The 12,164-nt window shown below is 40.8% G+C and overlaps 1 long non-coding RNA gene across 1 annotated transcript; it reads left to right on the top strand.

The window, feature by feature from the left end:
• The first annotated feature begins 5,684 nt into the window (after positions 1–5,684).
• Positions 5,685–10,746, top strand: LOC129782787 (uncharacterized). The gene is made up of 3 exons (XR_008744904.1): positions 5,685–6,484; positions 7,441–7,524; positions 9,982–10,746. It is a non-coding gene; the product is annotated as an uncharacterized LOC129782787 (long non-coding RNA).
• Positions 10,747–12,164: the final 1,418 nt, after the last annotated feature.

Here is a 12,164-nt window from a genome sequence, read left to right as displayed (position 1 = left end):
TGGAAGGGAAGTGCCTGATAAGTTGCAACTGTTAAGAAAACGGCAGATTCTCTTTTTCAGTGGAGTTTCTTTTTGATCTGACAATAAACGTAACCATAGATTAGACAGAAAAAAGCTTCTCACCATTTATTTATTATCACTGGTCAGTTAGGTCAGCGTAGGCTTCTTTAAGAAGGGTATTTGCTTGGTGTGAACTGATTTTTAGGGAGTGGATTAACTGGTCGATTGTAGCTATGAACCTAACAGGTAATTCTTCAAGTAATTTTGATTATCAGTTTATAGGCACAGAAAGAGAGATGACTGTGGCTGAAAGGAAGAGGTGGAGTTTGGGGTTGGTGGTGGGTCATCGTGTCCTACCGATTCTCATTTAGTGCCACCCACTTACTGATCGGATTCATCTTTGGCTGTGGCTCCGGTGGCTATGCATTGTAGAGCAATCTGATAGACAATGTTTTTCCTGCTGTGAACCAAGCCTGTGTGTTCCCTGCCCTCAGTATTGTTATGCAAAGGTGTAAAAACACCTGCTGAAGAACGGGAAGAGACGGTCCTTGGCTTAGTGACTGTTTATCAGGGAAGCTTAAATCTTGTGGTCTTGTGAGCAGAGGGACATGCCATTAGTCATGGGGGTATGTATAACTTGAAGGCTGAGAACTTGCTGACAGCTGTTCCCCTTGGTATTGCACTTCATTTAACAAAAATACTACTTTTTTTTTTTTTTTGTAACATCTGCTTAATTTGGTTTTCATTGTACTTCCTCTTCACTTTCAATGAATCCGTATGCTCATTGATGGGATGGCGAATGACGTTAGGACTGAGGTTGGGTTGAGCACTCAAGTTTCTAAAAACATAGTTACCCTTTGAAAGAGGGTGGGCTGTCAATCCTAAAGGTGAATAGAAATTGCTGTAAAACGAGTTGATGGGGTGAACAGAGTGTTCTTGGAAATCTCTAGGTGTATTTAATAAGGCTAAATAATAAAAACATTTATGCCTCCTTGGCCAGCACGCCTAGTAGACTATTGTTAGTTACCAGTTCACTTGGGCAGAAATTAAAATCAAAAAACTATTTCATGCTTTCGCTAATAGGCTAATGTGTCAGAATAATTTTCAGACTGTTGGAAAATAAAGCCCATTCTTCTTAGGAAAAGAAAGACCTAAGTTGTTCTATTTACTGAAATATCATCACACAGTATATCTGAGGGAGAGGTGGATGACATCGTATGATGAGAACAAACTTGATATTGATATGATCCTAACAACTAACTACTTGAAACAGAAAGTTAGTAGTACATAGCAATAAAACTTTGGAGTCTTGTCTGTGGTGTTGAGTTTATGTGATCTCTAAAGGTTTTTGCTAGCTATCCCAACATGAAATGGCTCTGCAGAGCTCTGCTGTTTCCTCTGCTTTCTGTTTGCCATCCTTACCAAGATTTGCAGCTCCCTTTGTATTTCCTCTTTTATTTGTATTCTGACTGGAAGCATCCTTCCATCTCCTGGAACACAAGCATCTCTGGCTACACTCGTATTACCACAAAACAAAGAATAGCTTAACAATTGGATCCTAATGATAGCTAGCAGGTAGAGCTGTTATTGCTAACACAGGCCAATTAATGGTCTTATGTCTTTATTTTGGGGTGGGTTTTTTTTTAGCATTGTGAAAAAGTTTACTTACAATAGCTGGATTACTCTTTGCCAGCATGCATACTTCCCAAATGAAGTAATTTTCTTCAGACTAGCTTGGATTACTGTCTGCAGTGAAAAGTACTGGACAAATGCTTTTCCCCCTGAAGTGATCATTAACAGCTTGGAAAATACCACAGGGCAACAGATCCTTGGGTAAAAGTGAATGGAGTTATCATCTGGGTACCTGCTTGCCATAAGGAAGGGTATTTGTAATTGCAGGGGTTTGGTTCATAGAAAGAAAAAGTTTCTTGGGTAGCCCGACAAGTTCCTGAAGTGTCACGTAGGACATGAGTAGCATTTACAATGTACTGTCTGCCCTTCTGTGTGTTCAAAGAAAGCTTCAACAATATTAATTTGCAGAATGCTTGTCCCTACATATACCCTACTTCTTTATCCCCCCCCCCCTTTTTTTTTAAGAGATTTGTCACCATATGTTGTGTAGTCTTGTTTCAGTAGTAGAGCTAGTTGCCCTGATTTACTGTGAGTCACTTCTCTGAGACTGTGTGGGGAAAGTCCCTATCTTTTTCTCATTTTCACACGGCATCTATTACATTACTATGTAGTAACGTGCCATTCATCTACCAAACCAGTTCGCAGTAACTGGTGGAAATTGTTTGTGGCTTATCTGTTTGGGAACAAACATTTTGGGTTTTGGGGACAACTTACTGTAAATAAGTTATTTAGGTATTTTGCCCACTTGTCCTATAAATTTGTTCGTGCCTTGGTGTAATAAGTAACTAAGGGTGATTTGCTGATCAAATGGGCTTTTAACAAAAGAAATGATCTTGCTGCGACAGATTTGAGAGCGTTCTGTCTGGCGAGAAAAGAGTTAACCATGAGGTTGCGAGATGTACCTTCTTAAGGCCAATGTTAAACCATAATCTCATGTTACTATGACAACTTTGTCTAGATTTTAGTGTAAAAATAGTTTAGTTTGTAATGTACAGCTGCTTGCTATGGTACTGAGAGCATAACTGCTTAAAACTGGCCTTGAAGCTGAGAATAAAAGGGCTGTGTTACTTGTTGGAATTCGCAAGCCTGGATGGAGCTGTGACTCCCCGGCCGCCCAGCACGCTGTTTTTGCTTTCCTGCCTTAATAAATACTTAGTGAATTTATTTCGGAACTTAGCTACTTCAATTTCAACTATAACATTGGTATTTTAATTTTGCGGCACTGTTTTGCAGGAAATGGAAATGTTTTTTCCCGTGATCATTAAGGAGTTTGGCAAATCTTATTTTTAACATGCTCCAGTTGCAGCTTTTGAAAGTGAACTTGCAAAGGTCATGCTTGGATGCTTTTCTTACTAGGTTTTGTTAAGAGTCCCAGATTGTTACCTGGTTGAGACTGTTCTGTAGTCTGAGCAACTGTTGAAAAGAGATAGAAGTGTCTGTCAGGACTATAAAATTGCAAGCTTGTTATATGCCTTGTGAAGAGGTGAGGAGAGGGAAATGTGCAACTAAAGAAACAAGTTATTTTCTGAACTTTTTCAGGACACGTTCCAGAAACGGTGTTTTCCTCATTTCGAAAGCAAAAACTAAACCCAAAATGGTTAAAAAATGCTAAGCTTAAATTTGGAACTATTTGTGTTCAAACATAAGTTCATCAGATGTGCTGTTTTTTTAATGCAATATTTCTGAAAAAAGTTGTAGCAATGATTTATTTTTTTCAGAGACCTGCCTAGATAAACAGGATATTTAGCACCACAACATTTTTGAAGCTGATTGAATCTATACTAATATATAGTTTTAAAGTGCTTTTATGCTTTTATTTATGCTTTTAATACTTTGAAGCATTTATCTTAACTAAATAGGTAAATTTCTGTGAAGGTTTGTGAGAACATTGGAGCCTTCCACAGATGGAGGTTGCATCCTCGCCTGAAGGAAGAGACCTGCTCGCTTGCTGTGTGGGAGTTCTTGGGCAGGGAGGCTGCTGCTGGGTGCACTGGGCAATGAGATGGATCTCCTTGAGGTCAGAATTGCCTCAAAGTCTTGGTATTAGCAGTCTGCCGTATTAGTGAAGGGCACAACTGACTTTTTTTAGAGTGTTTGGTTGTTGTCAAAGTCAGCCTTGGATGGATATTTAGCTTTATTAATTAAACATTGTTTTGTGTGGGTTTGTGTTCAGGAGGATTGAGATTAGTGCATAGTCAAGAAATTTAATAGTTCTGCAATTGATACATAGTTTGGATAGTTTTCAGTTCTGTTTTGCATCTGGCTACGTTTCTGCTTGAGTTGTTGGCTAGTGTACGTTTGTAGGCATCGTAAGTGGGTACAGCATTTAGGATGTGAGTCCTGGTGCAAGGTAAGGTAATAATGTTGCCAAGCAGATCTTTTTTCGTCATGGATCTTTTGAATGCAACATGTATGGGAGGTGTAAAGAAGTGGAATAAAATAACTCGTATCACTGCTTTTCATGTTGAAAGTATACAAGATCTGAATCGAAAACCTTCTTATAAAACAGTTTGACAACCTGTTGGTAAATCTTCAACAGTGTGAGTAGTATTTCAGAGAAGTGAGATTTTTTTTTTCTTCTGGGTAAACCTCAATAATTACTATTTAATAACTTACATTTTCTCTAACAAATACTCAGACAAATATCTGTGTAAGTGGCTGCTAAATGCAAGTTCTGTGCTGGCAACAATTCTTAAGCAGTAATTCAGTATAGGTTAATGCGGCGTATGTGTGTAGTGTTAAGTATGTAAATGGTACTGCGTTGGATGCCCACTGAGCCGTGCTTTGGTTCAAGCATCACCAACAAGCAGGCCTTGCTGATACAGCCCTGCTGTGCAAACCATAGGAACCACACGAGGCCGCATCATCTCAGGGACCGAAGAGTCTAGGGTACATCTTATCAGGAGATAATGGCTCCAGCCTGAGCTGGGACAAGACAAAACTAAAACTGCTGCAGCTGCAGAAACACCAAGGGGGGTTTGACTACCAGTCTATCGCTTCACATATAAATGCCTGTAGCCTCCACCACCAGCCCATTGAGCTCTGCAGCACAGCAGCGGGCGGCACTGCAGTGAGCTCCCACTCGAGCCGGGACACCTCTCAGAGCTGGTCCTCAAGGCTGAAAGACTCTTCACCCAGCATCTGATACCTACAGCGAGGGTGGCATCTTACATTCAGCCTGAATCTATGTTGTATGCTGGTGACATACATATCTATATCTCCAGCTATAGCTTAATTATTACAAGTGTAGTAAGTAGCAGAGTGTTCGATTGCCATCTAAATAATAATTTAGATCATTGTCAAATCACTGTTTATTATTCAATTTTTGCTTATTCACAATTTAATTTCCATTCAGTCATCAATTAATGATCATTTGATCATCATTTAGTCATTAATCAAAACCTTTTTGTTAACCTCATAACAATGACTTCTCTTAAATCACCTGCAGCAGGTACTACATCTCAGCCTATGTATGTGGATGTCTTGGATGTTGTAGAGTAGAAAGCTCATTTGTGTAGAAGAACCGGGAATCTGCATGTGTGTGGCCTGTAATATCACTGCATTATTGGTTTAGAATCCTTCCCTCCTTTCTAAACCTCCTAGATGCTGTCCTGGTCTTTCAGAGGTCGACCTCCTCCCTTTTATGAAAAGAGTCAAGTCACCTCAGAACGAGTATTGGGTTATGATGGCGAACAGTTGTCGATAAAGCATGCTTGAGTGCTCTGTGCTGCTGGCTGCCAGTAGTGCCACGGCCTTGCAGCACTTGGACATGAAACATCTGTTGGAGTGCTTTCCTCCGCTTCGTGATACGTGAACCTTCAGTCTTTACTTTGACTTTGGTGGGACAGGGAGTTGAGTCATCATTTTCAAATTAATGAGAGTTGCAATTAAAACATTGTGTTAAGTAACACCCTGTTACTGTGTTAATGATGGGACTAGGGATATTAGAGAACAGTTGTCTTCAAAAAAGGCATGCCTGTGTAGATTCCATTTGATAGCTTAATTGGCCAGTGTTTTGCAGATATATTTTTGCCTTGGTATGACCACTTTGAGCAATACATTAAAACAAGACAATGTTCACTGTTCAAGATATTTAGAATAATGTGTTTACTCTTGCTAAGAATTTTGTTTCAGCCTGTAGGAAAGCAGAGCAATGATAGCACAGTTCACATGGGCCACATAGTCCCTCTGTTGCCTCAGGACTTTGCTATTTCAGACTACACTGAGCATTTACTGCTGTAAAAGATATGAAAATTTGCAAAATTTGTGAAGACGGATTACTACATGTGGACTTCTTGGCTTGTCCTCTGAAGATGTGGGCCCCACTCATACCTGTTCTTCTGCATAGACTGAATATGGTTGTGGCATGAAGTGTAAATTCATCTTTCTACTACATACAAGTTTCCTCAAATGATCAGCCATCTTGCTACGGTCCTACCTTTTGTAATTCTCTCTAAACTATCTTTTACCCCTATCAGGTTCTCAGTGCCCGTGGGCATACCTCCTGCGATACTGCCAGCAGCATCGATGGCACCTGTGAGACCTGGCAGTCAGCTTTGTTACCTGTTATCTCCAGCACCTGGAAAAAGGAGAATAACCTTCCTCCACTAAAGTCTGTTTTGAAATGAGGCAAGGTACTGTTGCAAAGTGCTAGCAATAGTCTCTTTGGACTCTTTCTTCTTGGTGGAAAAAAATAATGCAAGAGCAGCTGTATGAAATGCATTTCTGGTCCAATAACTTGTTTCCAGATGAACATGTGCCTCCTGTGACTAGAAAATGGGACAACTCAATTTCCAGCATGAGGAAGGCTGACTTGCTCATCTCTGGATTATCTGCCTTACTCCTGCACCAGGTAAGATGTAGGATCAGCCTATGTTCTTCTATCATCAAAGGTTCTTCTAATACCCAACATTTTGAGAAAATTTCAGACCAGCTTTCCATAACTCTGAAGAGAGAGAGCCATCTTACAGTTTAGTCAGCATGTGAATGTATACAAAACTTTCCAGTCTCATCTTCAAGGGCCTGATATTTAAGTTGTACTGGAAAATATAAATGCACTGCACAAGTGAGTGGTCTGTTCTTGCTTTTTAATACATCAGAAGGCAAATGCAGTGTAGGAGGGGTGTATGGGCAGTGATGTTCATTTGTTGGAGAGGTATCTATTTAGATTTTTCCAGTTTTCTGGCAGTTAAAGTGAGCAGAGCTGCTGTCCAGGGCCAAAATGAGATCCACTCAAGTGTCTTCGCAGAACTTTAATATAAAAAAGTTCACCTTTGTATTACTTTATTTGATTCATAGCTTATAGGTCTCTCAACAAAAAGCTCACTGTACAGATGGACAGGACAAGACACTGTTAATCTTTGCCCTCGCCAGGTGTCAGGCTCCTCTTTGGCTATCTTTAGGGTCTCTCAAGGTTTGGCTTCCTCCTTTTGGTGTGTTCTCTTTGTATGTGGGTCACTTAAGACACTTCAACCTAGACCAGGAGCAGCAGTGCTCTAGGGCAGAGCCAGCCAGCAGCTGTGCGCTGAGGGTGAGGTGGGGTAGGGTTAGTGTTTGATGTGCCTCACTCCAGCTCACCAAATCTGACAATTTTCAAGCACCTGATATTTCTGGGGAAGTCTGGACTCTTCTTTAGTTTTCTTCAGCTGTAGTTGGCTTCTGTCTTGACCCCATCATCTTTTAATCATCTGGCTTCTAATTTCTTTCATCCCATGGCAATTTCCATCTACAAAAGGGGAACAATATTTTCTTCCTGTCCTTTTTGTTTTTTTGCCTATCATTTTTTGATTTAATTTATGATCTTTGCAGAACTGGGATGCATTTTTTTTGTTGGAATAGTGCACAGCTGCGAGGGACATGACACTTGCAGCTGGAGCCTCTTGCCTCCAAAAGGTAAGAAATGATGCTGGACACAAGTAGCTTTAAGACCTGCACAGACATGTGTGAGTGTACAAGCCGCTAGATGTCAGCATTATTTTAAATATTAACAGCTGAGCGACCGGTTGGCCATTTCTGCTTAAAATGTGCTGATCTGAAGTTGATCTCTGGCAGCGTGAGACTTGGTGACTAGTACTGAGGGGCCACAGGCTTTTGTATTTGTGCAACGCTCAGTGAAACGCATCTTGCTAGCAACCTACCAGGATGAATTTTCCTAATAATTTCCCATGTTTTGCACCCCATGAAAAAAGCATTGATACTTGGTAAAACAGCTAAAACCAAAGTGAGATTTAATAAGGCTTTTGAAGTTCAGTTGTGCCTACATTCAAGCATGGATCCATCAGAGAGATGAGGGAGGCAGCTCCCTGCCAGCAAAAATGCTTTTTCACTCAGCAATGCTGAAGGGCTTTTGTGTGCACACTGGGGCTTGCATTTAGCAGGGCAAGCTGGCTAAACCAAATGTAGTGGCTCACTAACGCAGAAAAGATACAGCCCTACTCCTCTCTCCATTGCTCTTCAAGTGGCTAATTTGGCAGAAAAATAACCCAGCGGGAGCAAGCAAGTAGTTTTCTTCAGCGGAGACGATGATCCCTCTCTCATCAGATGCATGCCTGTGTCAGCACCATGGGTGAGACTGTGCAGCTGAAGGGAGGAGGGAAGAAGGGCAGAGGGGCAACATTTTTTTAACAAACATGAGTCCTTAGGTTTTCCTAATTTCTATTTGCTTTCTTTGCCCAGGTGACACAGTATCTACCTGTCCCGTACAAGACTCAATTTCCATCCCATCTTACTCCTTTTGCTTTTCATGGCTATTTCTTCCTGCTTCTGCCTGATCAAAGATGCTGGGTAGAGTCCTGCAAGTGTTTTCTGCAGTCTGTGCCAGTTTTCTTGTCCTCAGGAGAGGACAAATCCATTTTTTTTGCTAACCCATCTTTTCCCATTCATGTCACTCTTAAACATTTGCTCTTTCTATATTTCCCACAGTAAGTGATTTGTAAAAGTGCAATTAACTCTTTCTGTATTTCTAGCCTTGTAGTATTTCTTCATGGTGGGTTTTTTTTTTTTTTTCTGCAGTCATTGGATTTGTGTTGGCAGATCTTTTTATCCATCTTGACATTAGGAGTTTGAGAGGACTTAAGTGTTGGCTGGAACAAATGGCAGAGGGCCTGCAACTGTAAATCTGTTAGGACAAGGGCTCTCTGGTGAAGATCTGAATACAGTGCTTAACAACTAATAAAAGATAACATGATAATAGCTCATCTCAGGCTCTGCTTCATGTCAGCACTGAAACTACCTCTGCTGACTTGCAAAGGATGTATAAACTCCCATTCTTTTCCTTTTTGGTATATTGTTATGGTTCCTATGCTGCATAGTTACTACACAGTTCATAAGTTTATAACGTTTTGGATTTTATGTGGGCTTTTGAATGCTTCTGCTAGGCAGATCTTCTGCTGAACTCCTATTTCATCTGTAACCATTATTCACTCGGGGTGAATCCCTCTTGAGTTTCTGGAGGAAGGAAAGAAGTTAGCCCCTGTGTCTTGTGCATCCCTTTGTCTCAAATGCATTCAAGATGAAGAGGTTTTGAATTCTGATTGAATCCTATACTCCCTGAAGCCCATGTATGTTTTGCAAAATTGTTATGTTTGGTAGAATCCAGTAAATACCAGGCATATACTTTATTCTGAGTTGGGGATTTTATATCCTTCTGTAACAAAATACTTTATTTCCCACATGTTTTGACTACATTATATTGGCGCCATTCATGTCACTCCATTTAAAAATGTGTCAGCATTCTTATTATAAGTTGTTTTTCAGAGGTTATAGCTTGGACATAAAAATTTGCTTCCACTTAGAAACCTGGTCTTAGTCCAGAATTAATTATTAAAAAAATCCAACAAACCAACAACCAAAAAACAACAAGAAAAAAACTCCCCAAAACCCCCACAACAGATTTTTCCATATAATTTATGTTGTTTTGGGTGGGGAAGGGAGAAGAAAAAGAAATTAGTGCTGAAAAATGGCGACGTGTGCATTACAGTTTGTTCTACCTTGACCAATTAAATGATGGAGAAATTCAGAATCTGTCAATTTTGTTAAGCTGTAGTAAATTGCAATACCTTTTTTTAGTTTTTTAGGTTTTTTAGGAGAAAAGATGAAGAGAAATAGATCTGAATATGTATGACAAGATACATCTAATTCCTACCCCTATGGGTCTGCAGGTAGAACCCCTTCAGCATTTTTCAAAAGCTGGGAGGATTGGACACACTCCTCCTCTGAGCTTTAAATCCCATCAATTTGAAAATGCCTCAGCCACTGACTTACAATGCATGTACCATTCCCTGGGGTGCAGGGAGACATTATATAGAACCAAGGTACAGTATAACTAAGCAACTCAATTTTTTGTGATAGGTGCTGTGAACTGGCTGCTGGGGGGAGCAGGTGGGCAGAAGGCAACTGGGGTGCCCCAGGTGGGGTGTCTGTCGGGGTGAATACCGTTTGCAGGGCTTCAACATACATCTGTTTTGTTAGTGATAACTGGTTTACTGAAGTTCTAGGGGTTCTTGGGTTTTGCAGGATTGAAGACAGGGGAAAAGAGCAAAAGGGTTGTTCTGTCTGGATTTGTTGAAAAAGCCCTGCGACAGTCCACTTAAGTCGATGCACCTCTCACATGTATGGTTACAGAAAGCCTCGGGGAAAAGGTTGGTTATAAAACACAATGGGGAAGTCAGGTGGGTATTTCCTATGATAGAAGAGGGAAGGCTTGTTTCTTTAATAAATCTACTGCTAAAGTTTTTTTTACTATGAGCGGGGAATGGAGAAGCAGACTTTCACTGTCTGTTAAGTTATTCAGGATTATGTCAAAGATGCACTTCGTCAAGCAAATATTCTGTGCAGTCAGGAGTTTCAGCAGTGGTAATTGCTGGGGGTAACTGGCCAAATACCTTTACTGACCACCACTTTAAGCTGAAAAGAGATGTCTATTTTGTTACAGTGAAAGGTGCAAAAATAAAGCAGGTCCTCCTCACATTTAAAACCCCGTAACTGTAGGGTGTTTCCTGCTTTCCAGCTTGCATAGAGTTTAGGGAGATAAAGGGAGACCTCACGTCCAGTGTGAGGTCTCAGACAACATCGTATCTGTCTTGCCAGTTTCCTAAACATAAGGAAGTGCATCATCAATATCTTCTAAAATTGCCAATCTGATAAATGCACCATAAAAAAACACAAAAAACCAAACAAAAAACCCCCAACAGATAAAGTTAAGCCTCATTCTAAAGCACAATTGGGCAATGTCTGTGAAACAAAAAAACGCAGGTTCAGGAATGCGAGTAATAGTGGATGGAGTGGAAAGTGCCTGCCTTCCCCTCCATGGAGTTCTGGATTTGCTGTGCACACCTGGTGAATTTGTTATGCCGAGGTAGTTTCTTTGGATTGAAGCAACATCTGGGATTAACTAGTAAATACTTCTTGAGTGCCCCAGACTCGTAAATATGCTGGCAACCAACTGTACAGCAGGACTGGTCACCTGAGTTTTCAGGGTCTCTGTGAGAGCAAGTGAGGCACTGAGATCAGAGGGAGGGTTTGATCTGCTCAGGCAAATGTGGCTTTGCTCCTGATGACAAGAGGCTTTACTTGTGATGGCAAATAGTCAAGGGAAGTGGTTCTTCCCCTTTGCTTGGCACTGGTAAATCTCAGCTGGAGTGCTGGATGCAGTTCTGGGCCCCCCGGTATGAACGATGGACTTACTGAAGTGAGTCCAGTGAAGGGCCACAAAGATGATGAAGGGGCAGGAGCATCCATGCTGTGAGGAGGGGCTGAGAGGTCTGGGTTTGCTCAGCCTGGAAGAGAGAAGGCTTGAGGTAGGATTATTGATGCCTAATAATCCCTGATGAAGGGGACTAAAAAAAGACAGAGCTGTACTCCTCTTGGAGAAAGGACAAGAGGCAATGAGCACAAACTTGAAGTAGTGGAAATTTTATTTAAACATATGAACATTTTTTTATCCAACACTGGAATAGGTTCTCTAGAGAGTTTTTGGAGTCTTCATCCTTGGAAATACTAAAAATCCTAGCTGGGCATCACTCTGGCTAACCTACTCTATTTGCCCCCTTTGAGGAGGGGGATTGGACTAGAAGATCTCCAGAGGTCCATTCTAACCACATCTTTTCTGTGAAACACTGAGTCACAGAGAAGTAGGTCACAGAGCTGGGGCCGGACAAGACCCTTAAAAAAGACTTAACAAATACAGATTTCTACTAAGTGTTTAGATTCCAGAAACAGTTTTATGAATCAGGACAACAAACCACCCTGACTCTTGCCATCACAGCAGCAAAGGGAATGAAAGCCAGGCTCAGAAACCATGGAGAGTCAAGGATCCTCAGTGTCAAAGTGTCAGTAGTTTCGCAAGTTTGGCTGGAAATAAATTTTTCAAAGTGAAGGCTATTATACCAGGCTCAAAAGGACAGTTTTCCTGGCTATACTGTAAATACTTTTTCTTTAGAAATGCATTTTACAGAGCTGAGTACAAACAAGTTTTTTTATGTTTGGAGACAAATCTGTAAGAAGTTTATTCTAGAGTAGAATTTGACCATGAA

The sequence above is a fragment of the Falco peregrinus genome, chromosome Z (genome assembly GCF_023634155.1).
Source record: "Falco peregrinus isolate bFalPer1 chromosome Z, bFalPer1.pri, whole genome shotgun sequence".
Taxonomy (NCBI): domain Eukaryota; kingdom Metazoa; phylum Chordata; class Aves; order Falconiformes; family Falconidae; genus Falco; species Falco peregrinus.
The sequence above is the reverse complement of the archived record's forward strand: the minus strand, read 5'-3'. Positions and strand labels throughout refer to the sequence as shown.